General features: G+C 35.8%; 2 long non-coding RNA genes across 3 annotated transcripts; both read right to left on the bottom strand.

Annotated features, from left to right (window-relative positions):
* Nucleotides 1-3,555: 3,555 nt before the first annotated feature.
* LOC110698006 lies at nucleotides 3,556-4,143 on the bottom strand. Its single transcript, XR_002506632.1, has 2 exons — nucleotides 3,995-4,143; nucleotides 3,556-3,884 (listed from the first exon to the last, which is right to left on the bottom strand). It is a non-coding gene; the product is annotated as an uncharacterized LOC110698006 (long non-coding RNA).
* A 9,012-nt stretch (nucleotides 4,144-13,155) lies between these two features.
* On the bottom strand, nucleotides 13,156-16,892 carry LOC110698007. 2 transcript variants are annotated; one of them, XR_002506634.1, is made up of 6 exons: nucleotides 16,550-16,892; nucleotides 16,203-16,292; nucleotides 15,013-15,115; nucleotides 14,428-14,622; nucleotides 14,122-14,205; nucleotides 13,156-13,544 (listed from the first exon to the last, which is right to left on the bottom strand). It is a non-coding gene; the product is annotated as an uncharacterized LOC110698007 (long non-coding RNA). The 2 variants fall into 2 exon arrangements; XR_002506633.1 differs by having other exon boundaries at nucleotides 13,157-14,205.
* Between the last annotated feature and the right edge of the window lie 376 nt (nucleotides 16,893-17,268).

Below are 17,268 nucleotides of genomic sequence, written 5' to 3' on the forward strand. Positions count from 1 at the left end.
TAATTTCAGCTTAGTAAAAATAATTTCAGTTCATTAAAATTCAGTAACTATAAAGAAGAAATATAATAGAAAATCAGTAAAAATAATTTCAGTTCAGCAAAAATAATTTCAGTTCAGTAAAATTAATTTAAGTTCAGCAAAAATAATTTCAATTCAGTAAAAATAATTTTAGTTCAGCAAAAATAAGGTGAAGTAAACGGAGCCTTAGTATATGAACCAAGGGAATTAATATTCGGAAGTAAATAAGCATATAAACAAGGGGTCCCGAGTAGGGATGTCAATGGGGCGGGGCGGGGCGGATGTTGACCTTCCCATCCCCATCCCCACCTAACATTTTCATCCCCATCCCCATCCCCATCCCCGCGGCGGGTCTAATATTCATCCCCATCCCCGCCCCGGCGGGTACAACTCCAAAACCATCCCCGCCCCACCCCCCCACTTGGATATCCATCCCCGCCTAATCCCCACCAAATACCCGCCTAATCCCCACCCAAGACCCACCAAATTTCCGTGTCTCAAATACACAATCCTACATAATTAATACGGATTATAATATTAAAAAAAAATTCTTAATATTACATACATTTTTGTTTATAATATAAGTGTAGTACAAATATTATAATTAATATTTACTTCACGTAATTATTTTATAAAATAATATAAAAGTATATAGATGTGGGTATGAGGTGGAGATGGGGCGGGTACGAAGTGGGGCGGGTGGGGCGGGGCGGGGATGGGGCGGGTACAACTTAAAATCCACCCCCGCCCCATCACCCATGGCGGGTATCGTTTTCATCCCCATCCCCGCCCCACCACCCGCCAAACCGAGACCCATCCCCGCCCCACTGGGGCGGGGATGGGGCGGGTCTCCTACTTGACCCGCCCCACTGACATCCCTAGTCCCGAGATTAGATTATAGGAAACAAATCGATGAGAAAATGCTTTAAAATGTTCAAAATAATCACATGTGGGCCTAGCAGCGGAAAATTTGACTGGAAACAAGGTAAAAGGTAGTGACATCTAATTTTATCCTATCTAATTTTATGTCTTTTATGAATTGACATTTTAAAATAAGTCTTATAGGTGGTAAAATAAAAAAAGGCATTAAAGTTTTAAAAGGTTGTAAAATGCAATTAATTCTGAGTTTTTGGCTGGTTTTTCTAAAAATAAAAATAGAAGGTATTTCTTCTAATTTAGAATAACTAACATAGTCAAATTTTGCATACAAGCCAATTCACAAATTTGACCTTATTTTAATATAATTAACTATTACTGAAAATTATAAAAAATGTTATATTATAAAGCTTATATAAATATCTATCTAATAACATATTTATGATAATTTTTTTTATTATGCTAGTAAAAAACTACAGTCAAAGTTAATATATGAATAAATAGTGAAAAAAAAATTAAATTATTTTGGGATGGAGGGAGTAGTTGCTTTTAAATATGTATATATTGTGTTAACTTTGAAAAATGAGGTTAGATAAGTATAAACTACTTTTCCAGATTTTGTTTTTGGTTATCAAAAAACAAAATTGAAAATCCGAAACAAACAAAAAAGTACTCCGTAACTAAGATTCTAAGAAATCCCAAGTTGGTTATTTTTACAATTCCCACCCTTTTTCTGGGTCTATACCTTCTTTGTTTATGAATAAATTTAAAAAAAAAAAAAAGATTGTTAATGAGTTATTAATATAGTTAAACTTGTCATATATGTCAATATACTAATTTGACCTTAGATATATATAATTTAATATTAGTAAAAATATTAGTAAAAAGTTGATATTATAAAACTTCATATTAATACATATTTAACAATATATTTTATGATAAATTTTTTTTATTATACGTTACAGATTAATGGTCAAAATTAAAATATAAATAGTAGAAAAAAGTCAATCATTTCAAATACTTAGAAACGAAGGAAGTATGAAATTTTAAGTGTAATGCTGAATACTCCATAATATACTAGGTAAAATAGATTCAAGATTTAAGATTCAATCTTTAATTTATTTATAGAAATATAAGAATTTATCTTTGTATCGCATCCATCCATTAATTAGTATCAAATCTGTAATCTTCAATTAGTTAACTATATAATCAAGATAAAAAAAATGTAATATTTTGATGCCCTCTCCTTCCCAAGTTCCCATACACACCTCTCTTCATCTCGGATTTCACCAAGAATCAATTTATACAAGGCAAGTGGTACAAAAAGCTCATTACTGAAAGTGCATATGGTATAATTATGTTTATTCATGGACCTGCAAGTGTACAAGTGGTATATCAAATTAATTAATAAAAGGGAAAATAGTATATTTTATATTAATTAATGGAAGTGCAAGTGGTACATCAAATAGTTTTGCATCAAGGGACAAAACTAAAAGATCTATTTAGATAATGTGACTTACAATAATTTATAGGTTGAGAAATATGACAAATTCATACATGTGTATCAATAGTTCATATTTTTTTAATGCTATTTTCAATTTTGAGATGCGTCATAGATGGTTATTAAATTTCTTAAATAATGAGCAAACTTCACTCAACGGAAAGCCATGTAAAATTGAAATTGGATAAGTCATCACTTTTATATTATTTTATTTTCTTAATTCAAGAATGTTATAATGGATTTGTGTAATGGAACGATTTGGGAATGGTAAAGTATAGAATAAATCCGGTGCACAATAACTTATTGTGCACCCAACCATCTAAAATATCATATGAAAGGTGATTATATCATCATACGAAATGTGATTATATCATTACAAAAGTGATTATATACTCTAGAAACTGATTATTTAAAGTATCATTCAAAAAGTGAATTTATCGTTAAAAAAAGTATCAAACATTAATTAAATCATTCAAAAAATAATTATATCATCCAAAGATAATTATATCATCTCATTAAATTGTTTTAAATAAGATTATATAATTCAAATTATGGCTCACAACTAGATAATTATATCATCAAAAAAAGTGATTATATCATCCAAAATATGACTATATTTTTTGAGAGAATTTAATTTTGGGTGTACAATAATTTATTGTAGACCGGGTCCATACAAGACCTGCTGTTTGGGAATTCACCCTCAAACATAATATAAAATAAATAGCAAAACATGATAATAAAAGAGATAATATTTATGAGGAAATTTAGAATTCCTCTCATCAAACAAAAATATTGTTTTTATTAAGTTTCTATAAAATAAGACAATAACCCACTTGATGATTTTACTTAGGGGTGGCAAACGGATCAGGTCAGGTCGGGTTCGTGTTCGGGTTTTCGGGTTTCGTGTCAGCTAAATCCTAACCTGAACCTGATCCATTTAAGTTTTCGGGTTGAAAACCCCAACCTGAACCTGATATTTTCAGGTTCGGGTCAACCTGAAAACGACCTGATTTGACCTGATTTTTTTATTTTATTTTTTTAAATTTTCTTTTTGACTTTAATAACCTGATTTTTCAGCCTGATTTTGTACCAATTAACAGAATGTATTTTGTACCAAGAACTTGTTTTTTTTTTCAGCCTGATTTTGTACCAAGAACCTGTTTTTTTTTTTACCTAATGTTTTCAAACATGATTTCCAAACTTAAAGATTTTAAGAAAAGTAGAAAACCAAATAAAGTCTAACAAGTCTAAATACCTAATTAACTATTACATAACAAAATTAGTCTTAAACAAATTACAAACCACAATTAAAAAGAAATAAATGTTTTTTAAAAAATCAGAAATGATCAAACAATGTTTGAAGAAGCATTCTCATCAAATTGTTCAAGTTCGGGCAAGGAACGTGGTGTGTCATGATTGTCGTTGTTGTCCTCCACCTTAAGCTTCATAACTGATCCACATAGCATTTCCATTTGAGGATCCATATTTGCTACAAGAAAAACAATAGCAAATTACAATCAATAATGTATGACATGTACTAAAAATAAAAGTTAGAAGTATTGTATTACTTCATTACTTGTATAAAAAATCATTTATTACCTTCCCCAAAGGCTCAATCCCTTAAGCAAATGATAGCTTCCACCGTTTCTGATTTTAAAGAACTTCTATAACAATCAAGCACCCGACTTCCAGTACTAAAAGCTGATTCGGAGGCCACGGTTGATACGGGGACAGCAAGAACATCCTTAGCAATTATAGCTAATACAGGATAGCGGACCGAACAAGTTCTCCAATAAGACAAAATATCAAGGTTGGTGCCTCGAGGGATAAGTGGCTCCTCATAATACATATCAATTTCAGATTTGATTGCCACACTTGATTGCTCTTGAGAGAAACTATCAAAATCCTATATACCAAGATTTAGATTACATCAGAAAATAAAAATCAGATTAGATGACACAAAAAATCAGAAAATATAAATCAGATTATAAAAATCAGAAAATAAAAATCAGATTAGATGACACAAAAAATCAGAAAATAAAAATCAGATTATAAATAAAGATGCAAACTAAAAGCTGTTGAGTTATATAAGGATTTGCTACTCAATCATTAAAACTTGGCATTTGTTTCACTTGCAATATAGGTCAATGCATCAGAAAGTTTGTTTACCATCATAAAATCATCAGAAGCTTCATTGGAAGCATTAGTAGTGGGAATAGCTTTGCTTGATGAAGAATGAGTAGATTCATAAGCCTCGTATAACCTCCGTAGAGCATCCTTAACCTTAGAGAACTCAAGCTCGTATTCAATACTATGCTGACCATATATCCTCATGTAACCCCAATTGACACATTGCAACTTATATCGTGGATCCAACACCACAACAACAGCCATAAATGTACTAAATTCTGACCAATATTTTCCAAATTTCTCATACATCTTACAAGCCATTTTTTGCATAAAAAGATCTGAACTTTTCATTTCATTTTGTAACAACAACCTAACCTGCAAGACTCTATGAAAGTAGAGATTGGAAGTTGGATATTTGGTCCCGGAAAAGGCAAGTGTGACATCATGGAAAACTTTCAAAAACTTGCATATTTTCTCAATTCTACCCCATTCTTCCGCAGAAGGACAATGCACATAATTGGCATCAACTTTTTGAAAATGAATTAAAGCTTTTTTAAAATACAAAGCACAATCAAGCATCATGTAAGTTGAATTCCATCTAGTAGGAACATCTTGTTGTAAAATTCTAGTAGATTGAATTTCAACATGTGCTACACAACTTAAAAACCTTTGTTTCCTACCTTGTGAACTCTTACAATACTTGGCACTCTCTCTAATCTTATACACAGCCGCATCAATCTCTTTTAAACCATCTTGAACAATTAAATTAAGAATGTGAGCACAACACCTTACATGAAAAAATTCCCCACCATTAATCAACTCAAGTTCCCCTTTTAGATTTTCAGCAAAAACATCATTTGAAGAAGCATTATCTAATGTAATTGAAAAAATATTTTTCTGAATACCCCATTCCTTTAACAAACCATACACATGATCACATGAATGAATTCCTGTATGGGGAGGACCAATGTAAGAAAAGTTCAAGATCTTTTTTTGCAAACACCAAGAATTGTCAACATAATGAGCTGTTAATGATATATAACCATCGGTGGTTAAAGAAGTCCAACAATCAGAAGTCAATGCAATTCTACTACAAGTTGAGCCCAAAACCGCTTTTAATTTCTCTTTCTCTCTTTTATACATCTTAAGCACATCATATTTGATAGTGTTTCGAGTGACAGGTTTGAAATCAGGATGCAAATAATTAAAACATCTCCTAAAACCCTTGAACTCTACAAACTGAAATGGCATATCATGCTCCACAATAGCAATAGACAATAATTCACGGAAATAACCAGCATCAAAATCAGGCAATCTATTTCCTAAACCAGAGGATGTTTTCTCTAATATCATTTGACCAACATCCCTAAAAGACCTTTGTTTACAATTTTTCAAATGACGATGAAGATTCCCAGTTCCATTCTTACTATCACCATTAAAACGTAAACCACACTTTTTACATTTGCAAATCAGATTACCATTTTCATCAGGCTCATCTAAAAACTCAAAATGCACCCAAACACCAGAAGAAAGACGACGTGGACGTTTCTTACCAGTAAGAATCACACGAGGTTTATCAGAAGAAGTGTTCTGGTTTTTACCCTTTCCTTTGTCTTTTATTGTAGAGTCAATCTCCTCCTCTTCCCCGGAAGAAAGCTGGTGAACATGGGTGTCCATTATTTCTGCCAAAAATTATAACAAAACAAAACATTTAAAACAAGAGACAAAACCTGATCTAATAGTAATTAGTAAAAGATATAATTAGAAACACATAAAGAAAAAGATACAACTTGACATGAAAGATATGGAGATTGAAATTAAAAAGGAAGTTAAATGCAAGAATATCTAATATCCATACTCCATGCTCAGATTGCTCACAAGATCAGAAGTCTTATTGATTAATATCGTACCTTCTTAAGAACTAAGAATGTGATCGACTCAAATGTCGTGAGTTGCAATCAAGGTACTAACTTTCTGTGTGAATATCTTATTATATGAAGTAGATTAAAATAAAAATTAAATTAACACTATATTAAGTATAAGTGTATAACTCTACAAGACCACTAAGGCACTAATATGAGTAAAAGCTAAAGACCACTATCAAAAAGAGCATTAAAAGTTTCATACATTAAATTACACATCTAATCAGCCTTACACACAAGTAAGTAATAATTACATGTAACCACTTGATCAGTATATCTACATATACACTACAAAACGAAACGAAACGAAAACAAATTAACAAGAAATTACCTTTGAAACAGAAGAAGACAGAATTCAGAGAAGAAGATTAGAAGACAGAAGAAGAGGAGTGAACTCAGTGAAGAAGACAGAAGAAGAGGATTAGAGGAGTGACGAGAGAAAGAATTGAGGTTTGACTATTTGAGGAGAGAGAAAATGAAAAAAGATGAAATGATGAAAACGGCTGATCAGCTGATGAAAATTTTAGGGTTTTAGTGTTTTATAGTTCCTTTTGGGCTTGGGCAATGGGCAGTTGGGCTTGGTTAGTTGGTTGGGCCATAATAATGCCATATATATATATTTTTTTTAAAAAGACTTTTTCGGGTTATAAGGTCGGGTTCGGGTTGACCCGACTTGATTTTGACCCGAAAATAATTTCGGGTTACGTGGGTCATTTTCGGGTTGAAATTTTCAACCTTAACCTAACCCATTTAATTTCGGGTCGGGTTCGTGTCAACCCATTTAAGTTTTCGTGTCGAAATTCTGAACCCTAACCCGCTGTTTTCGGGTCGGGTTTTCGGGTCGGGTCAGTTTTTGCCACCCCTAATTTTACTCCTCAATAAGCTGTTAGGTTTCGTGATGTCCAACATCACGCGGAAGGAAACCCGCCCAAAATTCACACACAAATTAAAGTAACTAAGCATGTATTAAAACCATAATCACATAATTAACAAGAGGAAACAGAAAGAATCATTACCCTTGATGCGTGCTTCGCTCTCATTTAGAGCTCGGGATTGAAAGTGTAGAGTGCCGCAAATGCGTGAACCTCCGACGGCTAACACCCTCACTCCCGAATTGACCCGGCCCTTACCCCGAAGCTTAGTCGGGGCTAGGCTAAAAATAACTTAGAGTATTAGAACGAAGGTTTTCTCTTCTTGGAGATCCCTTCAAGTTCACAACTCAAGTGTCCTTTCCCAATGCCAAATGAATGGTATTTATAAGGGAAGGAGCCCTTGAAGTCTCTTCTCCCATCAATGTGGGAGAGTTGGAAAGAATGCGAAATGGAATTTAAACTAATTCTAAATTAAATTAAATATCCAAATGAATCACCAAATGACTAGTGGCAAGGGGAGAACAAGTGGTTAGGTGAGGACCATATGGGGGGATCATCCACCCCTTGCTCCCCAAGCAATTTTCACAACCAGTCCTAACACACAATGCACCACTCACGGTGTACCAGCTAGGCGTGGCCTGCCTTGGGCGCCAAGGCTGCCTCGCTAGCGGCCTGGCCCCTTGGCTGGGCCTGCCAGCTGGTCGCGTGTGCTGGCAACCCAGCAAGCGTGCCTTGCATGCATGCGGGCTGTTGTTGGGCATGCTGGGCGCACCTACAGCAAGCACAGCTTGCGAGCTGCTGCTACTGTGCTGCTATCACTAGCCTAGCTAGTTGCTGCAATCACTCGCAAGGCGCAGCAAGCATCTGCGTGATGCTGGCCTTGCTAGCGATAGTGCGGCTGGTGCTAGCACGCTAGCATACGCACAAGCAGTGCTGCCCATGCTACGCCAGCTAGCTTGTGATGCTAGCATGCTAACTAGCTCGGCATTCCGCAGCCTTGCTAGCCATATTGCTCCAGCAATGACTTTTGGTTGGTCAGTTTTTTCGGTCTCGTCGATTCCTAAATTCGACTCGCCTTACGACGCTTGGTTTCGATGCTCTAAGCTCGAAATCCGACATCTTTGTTCGTAATACTCTATTGACTCATTTAATCCTTCGGATTAGTTTGTCGTTTCGGTTCGGTTACACGATTAGGTGTGACCCAAAAGGTTCAGTCAAGATTAAGCTGTAATATTAATTATGCATTAATATTACTGATCAGAAGCGCCCTCCAGCTAGGCATTCCGATCACTTGAACTCATCGAATAATTAGCTTTCTAATTAATTTCGAACCCTCTATTTGAATAATACACTTGTTCGAAGGATACCATTCCTTTCAATCTCCCACTTGTCCTTCCGGACAAGAGTGCAAATTGTGTATAGCCTATTTCCTATTTCACTTAATGTCTCTTCATGAACTATACGGTAAGATTCTTCATCATCCTTATTACGTTCAGAAGTGTTTCTCGATTTTCGAGTTCGACTATTAATAAGTAGATGATTTCTTAAATCCATCTGAGCACGACCATGCATTTTCACAGTCTCGCTCTTCGAGATGCCTTGTAAACAACAAAGACATGCTCCTTATTGTTAATAGGGGGGTCATTCCTAGTCTTGCATTGTTAGCTTCCCTTTCTAAGAGGCCCTAGCCACCCTGTTGCCTTTATAATCCCCTTTTACGGCAGACATTTGACAACATCAAAGCGGACTAGTACTCAAACAAGAAACTAACAACATTCATGGTCGAGGAAAGAGGTTACAATGGTTATAATGAGCGATATACTTATGACGATTGTCAAATCTCTTAAAGGTATTCTCATAGGTCGATCCGGTATAGTTCCAAACTAATACATGTGCAAATGATTTATGACAATCATGTCCTTGTAGCACAAGAAACGGTGATATAAATCATACTACACACTAATCTCACACGGTCATTAGTCGTCCAACTTTCAAATGACCTCGATTAGGGATAATTTTGATATGGTATTCAACGTTCACTTAATAGGTGTTTCTTTATCCAAGACATGACCTTGATACCCTATTTTGAATGTTCAAATCGAATAGAGTCATTATTTTATTCTAAACCTCAATTAAATAGAAATGGAATAATAATAATTTACAGAAAAATTAAATTACTCCATAAATGAATGGTTTTACAAGGTGTTTTAAATTAAGATCTCCACAACTTAATTAAAACACACAAATAGGGAAATCAACGCCAATATCCAATGTGTCTGATTCCCATTGCCTCAACGTGCTTGTTGTGTTTCACTTGAGGCAAAGGTTTAGAGAGTGGATCGGCTACATTGTCGTTCGTTCCAATCTTGCAAATTCTGATTTCACCCTCGGACTTCCATTCCCTTATCATGTGAAATCGCCTCATGACATGTTTAACTTTCTGATGCTCCCTTGGCTACCTGGCCTGAGCAATAGCTCCACTATTATCACAGTAGAGGTCTATTGGTCCCTTTATTGAAGGGACACCACCAAGTTCACCAACGAACTTACGAATCCAAACTGCCTCCTTAATTGCTTCCAAAGCTGCCAAGTATTTGGCTTCTATTGTAGAGTCTGCGGTCGTGCTTTGCTTAGCACTCTTCCAACTAAACGCTCCTCCATTACGACAGAACACGTATCCTGATTGTGACTTGAAGTCGTCTCTGTCAGTCTGGAAGCTTGCGTCCTTATAACCTTCAACAACCAAATCCTTACTCCCACCATAAACCTGGAATTTATCCTTGTTCCTTTTTAGGTACTTTAGGATATTCTTGGCCGCAATCCAATGCGCCTCTCCTAGCTCTAATTGGTATCGGCTCGTAGCACTCAAGGCATACAATACATTCGGCCTAGTACATATCATGGCATACATGATCGATCCAATAAGAGAAGCATATGGAATCAGACTCATCTTCTCTCGCTCATTAGGCGTCTTTGAGAGTTATGCCATGTGGCATGGGTAGGTGGCCTCTTTTAGCTTCCTCCATATTGAATCGTGCCATTACCTTATCGATATAAGTATTTTAGCTCAATCCAATCATCCTTTTAGATCTATCTCGATAGATCTTGATGCCCAATATGTATTGTGCCTCTCCCAAGTCCTTCATTGAGAAACACTTTCTAAGCCAAGCCTTTGTAGACTCCAACATTGGAATGCTTTTTCCAATGACCAATATGTCGTCGACATATAAGACAAGACATGCTATGTCAATCCCACTGACGTTCTTGTAAACACAAGACTCATCTGGATTCTTGATAAAACCAAACTCACTAATGGCTTCATCGAATCGCAAATTCCAACTTCTGCTTGCCTGCTTTAATCCATAAATGGATTTATTAAGCTTGCATACCTTCCCAGCATTATTTGCATCAACAAAACCTTCCGGTTGTGTCATGTACACAGTTTCTTCCAAAATCCCATTAAGGAAGAAGGTTTTGACGTCCATTTGCCATATCTCATAATCATAATATGCGGCAATTGATAGGATAATCCGAACGGACCTAAGCATGGCGATTCATGAAAAGGTTTGTATGCATACCCTTGAAGCGTGCTTCACCCAAACATGAGCACAAACTTTGAGCTTGACACGACATGCGAGCTTAGAACCCCAAATGGAATCCCTCCGACTTTGCACACTTGCGCCCAACCTTGATCGTCCCGAGTTAGCTTAGAACTCGGAACAACATGACTCAAGAAAATAAGACTCTTGGTTTTCTCACTCTTAAATGGAGATCCTAAAAACTCAGATTCTCTTACAAATCACCATCTAAAAAGTAAACCCTAGGCAATTAATTTAATTCTAAATTAAGTTGGATATCAAAAAGCAATAAGCAATCAACACTTGGCACTCACACAAGGGAAGTGGTTGGGAGGACCACAAGTGCTTGGAGAGAAAGGTAACCTGGGTCACCCCTAACAACTCCCGGGCAGCTCGTGCAGCTAGCCTTGGGCAGCAAGGCTTTGCACGCTTGCGGCCTTGCACCCAAAGCCCAGCTTGCTGACCTCACTACTTCGCTAGCTGGAAGCCCACCGCTGGGTGTTGGCCAACGCATGCGAGGCCCAGCTAGCTTCTCAAGCAAGCACGAGTAAGCACGCAACCCACAAGCACAGTCCAGTAGCATACTAGGCCTCGCTTGTGCTGCTACCGTTATACGCTGCTAGGCCGTTGCTTGCGGCATGGCTTGGCAGCCCATGCGAAGCAAATGGCTCGGGCTTGCCCCTATGAACATAATACGCCAAGGCCTCGTATCTAATACGATGTGTTGATTAACTTATTTTACGTCTCTGTCGATTCATAGAATTGACTTGACGTTTAACGCTCGGTTTTGACGTTTTAAGGTCAGAATTCGACGTTCTTGGCTTAAATATATTCATTGACGTATTTTCGCCTTCTGGCTTAATCTGCCGCCTTGGTTGGTTTCGTGTTTTGGGTGTGCCATGTGGGGTTTAGTCAAGATCAAGCTATGAGATTTGATTAGGGGATTTTGCTCCCACCAATCGGAATGCGCCACGTGGGCCAATCAGGTCCTGCCAAAGTGTCCCCCAGTTGGACCTCTCAGGGCTTGCCACGTGGCACACGCTTATTCGTCCACCCTGGACCTATTATGTCATGACACGTGGCATACTCCATGCCTAATGGAGAAGTCGGCCACCTAGGCCCAACTTCCGAGGGAAGCCCAATCAGCCCAAGGTTAACCTAAACCTAGGATTGGAACGTTTCCCGAGGTTATAAATACCTCCCTTAATCCTCATTAAGGTGGATTACGCAGATTACACACATTAAACACTCTCACCTAGAGAGACTCAATCACTTTAATTTCCGCATTAATTACTCCTTAATCAAGTACTAACTTGACCGTCGGAGGCGGATCTCCAATCATCCGGAGCATCCGTTTGTTTTCAGGTACAGGCGTCCGATTCCAGTATCGGAATTGTAACTCTCCCGCAGGACATCAGAAAACCCCGAAACAAGATTAATTATATTAATCTCACTGATCGGAAGCGGCCTCTAGCTAGACATTTCAATCATTTGATTTCACTGAATAATTAGCTCCATAATTAATTCAGAACCCTCTAACGGCACTACTAGAAATGGGCCGATTTCCGACGGACTATTTTCGACGGACACATATTTCCGTCGGAAAATTCAGAAATTCCAACGGAAAAAAATATCCGTCGGAATATATGGGATTTCCGACGGAATATTCTGCCAGAAAGTTAACTTTCCGGTGGAATATTCCGCTGGACAGTTAACTTTCCGACGGAATATTCCGTCGGAATATATTTATATATAAAAAAAAAAAAAACAAACCCTTCTGACCTCCTCATTTCATCCGCCTCTTCCTTCTCTCTCTCCTCCTCCTCCTCCTTTAAGATTTACTCTTTCTCTCTCCTCCTCCTTGTCTTCCTTCTCTTTCACTAGTGTAAAACTAACCTTAAGTAACACCCACAAAGTGTTACATAAACTGATAAAAGTATTATTATAGACAATAGGTAACACTTTAGTGGGTGATACATTCGCTCATATGACCTAAGGTCTCATGTAACACTTTGGGTAAAGTATAGTAACATTTTTTAAAGTGTTACTATAAACTCTCTTATGTAACACTTTTTTATATTTCTTAGGTAACACTTACTTATCGTTAGTATCATTTTTCAATCATATAATAACACTTTATCCGACATTGTGTATCACTTTTACGAACTAATGTAACACCTCGTTGATTATTAGGTAACATTTTTCAATCATCATTTGACATATAGGATCACCATATTCGATATTATGTATCACTTTTTGCAAACTAATGTAACATCTTAATAATTAAATGGTAACGTTTTAATATCACTAGTAGAAAAAGTGTAATCGGCACTAGTTCAAAGCCGACTAAGGGCACCGGTTCAAACCAATGCCCTTAACATAAATTAAGGGCACCGATTTCCCCTCGATTTGGTGCCTTTTATGCCTAAATAAAAGTAAAATTGATAAATCATTATATATATATAAACTTAGATATTTTTATTAATAAATGCTTGTAATATTACAATTTCTTACAAAAAAAAAAAAATTACAAACAGCAGCTGCTTGGAAACGGAACAACAGCAGCTCGGAAACAAAACAGCAGCAGCTCGGAAACAGAACAACAACACATAAGTAGAACAGTAGCAGCAGGCAACAATAGCAGCACCTATGCAGAACAGCAGGAGCACATAAGCGGAACAGCAACAACAGGCAACAACAACAACAGGCAAGAGCAGCAGAAGCATCAAGCAAGCATCAAAACCTAAGGAAATATACTTGCTAAAGAAGTCAGCTATAAGGAAACAACTTAATATTACATCTTATCAGTTGGAAGAATAGACAATAGTACAACTTATAACAACCCTTTCCTGATCATTCTAAAATTTAGATCAACAAAGGTTCAAGCACTTCAAGCAACAGCCACATTCCACCAAGATGCTAGACAATCAACAAAGTAAAGCAAGAAACAATCGAGAAAGATAGCAGCACAACAGAGACAAAAACATATGAGATTGTTTGCACCCTACTATCAACATATATTCATTAAAAGGGGTAAATTAACTGACACCCTTACATTCATGGTATGTAGAAATGATTTCATACATGTACTCATCACATAGTATCCGGAATAAGTATTTCTTGGTTGTTAAGTGCACTAATACATGGAAATATAACATTAGATACATTAAAATATTTAATTATTATATGAAAAATTGCTAGGAAATGGGCAAACACATATGTACCTCCATTCTTAAGTGCAACAATTCCGATTTACTCTTTTTTCAAACGCAATGCCTTTAAGATGTGACTTATATATATTGTACGGCCTACAAAAAAAATTAAAACCAAATGAGAATAATAAAGTACTTAATTAATGTTGTTAAAACAAATCATTCTAGAATTTTCCAACTAACAAGCTCATTATTTTGGACAATTCTGAATTTCGAGGTTTCTTCTCCGGTTGAATAGCATATATGTTGTTAACGTAAATTTCTTTGTGAAATTAGTAAATATGATAATTAATAATGACAAAGCTAGCTAGGACGTACCCTTCAAAATACGGGGCAAAAATAAATTTGCAATGCTTGTCTATCTTTTTCATCTCGGTCATGAAAGCATTCTTCAAGTACTTTTGAATTTCGTGAAAATCCTTTTTGATTTCAGCAACAGATTTTCTTCCGAGGCATAAAAGGTGATATTAGATAGCTGAAATAACGAGATATGCTCGTCAAATAGATAGAGACCTACATATGAAACAGAAAAATTGTTTAAGTTAGCATTTTTTTTAAAGATAAAATAGTCTTGATTAAAAGTAAAGTAAAATAGTCTTGATATATATCCGAGGAACTAGAAATTCTCATATTACTGTAAAACATGTACAGGTAAAACATGCACCATTAAATTTATTCTTAAATCAGTTGTTATCAATTTGCCAAATTCATAATTGTAATACTTGATCAATATAATAGATAATCTATCAAATTCAGCTATAGAAAATCACAATTCATAACATAATTAGCATATCTTAATATCAATCAAAACATAATTCTTACATGGTTTGATCAAATTATAATCGAAACATCAAAACATAACAATTGAAAGAAGAAAAAAAAAAGGGCAAGAAATTAATATACCTCGAAGCTCCAAGAAGAAAGGTGGCCACCGCGAGCAGCAGGAATGGATTTACGACAAGAAATCAAACTAATAAACCCCAAGCTTCTTGTTAATCAAACCAGCCTGAAAATAAAGGCAACAAAACGCACGAAAAATTGTATTTAAAGGCAAACATAGACCCAAAAGTAAAATAAACAAATATAGTTTCAATTAAAACTAATATAAATTGATATCAGAAATGCAAATATAATCCGACTGTTCCCCTTGAGCTGGGACCTTGGGGGTAATTCTCACTAAATTTATACATTCAAGCACACAAACACACAAATAAAGGTTTAGGTCTTGTTAAACCTTAGCCTAAAACAATATTTTGCTAGTTTTCGGGTCTTGCTCTACCAAGGTCCAAAAGCACAACTTGAAACAAAATCCGAACTTATACGAATTGAAAAACATATTAGGGAGGAAAATAGAGATGGAGACAAATACATCTCTATACTCTAGCTTTGTAAGTGCATATTAAGCTGTCCATACCCCTAGATTGCCCAGAAAAGGTCCAAAAACATGTTACTAAGCAATGTATAAGTATTATTGAAGATGAGCCTTCCTGTATCTGATCTTGGCTTCACTTTTCTCCACAATACGGAGATCAGCCAGTAAGAAAGCCAACTAAATAATTACGGAGAAATAAACAATCTCATTTCAAAATTAGAAGGAAAATAAATCAACTTTACTTGTCATGATGGTAGGATATACAAAAAAGTTGACAACATAGGCAGTTGGTATGCCAGATAAATTCTCACTAAAGTTATACATTACTGTAGCTTCGTATGCACTATATTACATTACTCCCTAGTGAAGACAGAATATGCTAAGTAATTCAATCTAAAAGGAATTCAATCAATGGCTTTATAAACAACTACTTCACTCTGTACTCTATAATCTCAAATTGTAGATAGTTTCAGGGATGTGCTCAGGATTGTATACTTACAATGCATATCAATACCCAAATGCCCCTACTTGTATATTACATGTTCTTATCATTATTTAACAAGGTCTACAAGGCTATAACAATCTTTAAAGTGGGATTTAGTTCTGCATATTGTGTTTAGAAACCATAAAAAAGAAAGAACATTTATAAAACATAACTAAAATCCTATTAATTATATAAGTGGGGAAGAGTTTCAGTACATAAAAGGATTCGTAAGGCGACCTTTTCAACATTCGTTGCTGTTTTTGTAGATCGTTTATACAACTCTTCTTTAATAGCAAGTTGTCCCTTCAATTTTTTATCTTGCAAAGCCTGCGATGATAATAAAAATAGATTCAACATGGAATGAATCAGAGAGAATTTTCACGACTCAAGCCGAAATACGATTAGAACTTCGAAGTTTTTTTTAATCCACCTAAAATTCGAATCAAATCACTGCAATTCGAAAAATACGATTGAATTATTACTAATGAGTACAATTTAATTAAATAATCGATTAACAAAAACAGCTATTAAATAGATTAATTCAATCCAAATTATTGCAGGAGAAGAAAAATTTGAAAGCCTACCTAGACAGTGCAGTGGTGGCGCGACGTTTAGAGGCGCAATGTTCATAGTTGCGGCGATTTAGTGGTGCAGCGTTGCAGCGGTGCATCGGTAGATCGGAGCAGACTTTCCAAACTATGAGGAACCTTAAACTGCTAAAGAGACAAACTGGGGATAGAATTAGCGTTCAAAATGAAGAACCCTAGAAATTGAAGAGTTCAATAAGAGAGAGAAAAAGGGGAGAGGAAAGGTAGTTCGACCACCATTGTTAAGTTCTAGATTCCCTTGATTATCTACCTTCAAAGTTCGAACCATCATCTTGATAGAGGAGAAATAAGAAGAAGAGTGAATGAAAAAAGACGTTGTAGTCTTTTTTGGTTTTTTAAGAGCGAATGCGGGTTAATTCCAAGAAAACCGTGGAGAAATTGAATAAATAAATAAATAAATTAGTGTTACCATTAAATATTACTTATTTTAAAAGTGTTACTTGGTATTGTTACCTACATTAAAAGTGTTACTTTAAGTGTTACCTTATATAAAAGTGTTACCAAAGTGTTACTTATAATATAATTTTGCATTTAAAAATGTGTTACCAAAAATGTGTTACATAAACTCAATTATGTACTACTGTTTCCTCTATACGCCCGTTTTCCTTCCTCTCCCCTTTCTCCTTCCTCTTCCCTTCTCCTTCCTCTATACGCCCCTTTATTTTATTTTGATTGATGTTTTCCGGCAGGTGGTG

The sequence above is a fragment of the Chenopodium quinoa genome, unplaced genomic scaffold, assembly GCF_001683475.1.
Source record: "Chenopodium quinoa cultivar QQ74 unplaced genomic scaffold, ASM168347v1, whole genome shotgun sequence".
Classification (NCBI taxonomy): Eukaryota; Viridiplantae; Streptophyta; class Magnoliopsida; order Caryophyllales; family Amaranthaceae; genus Chenopodium; species Chenopodium quinoa.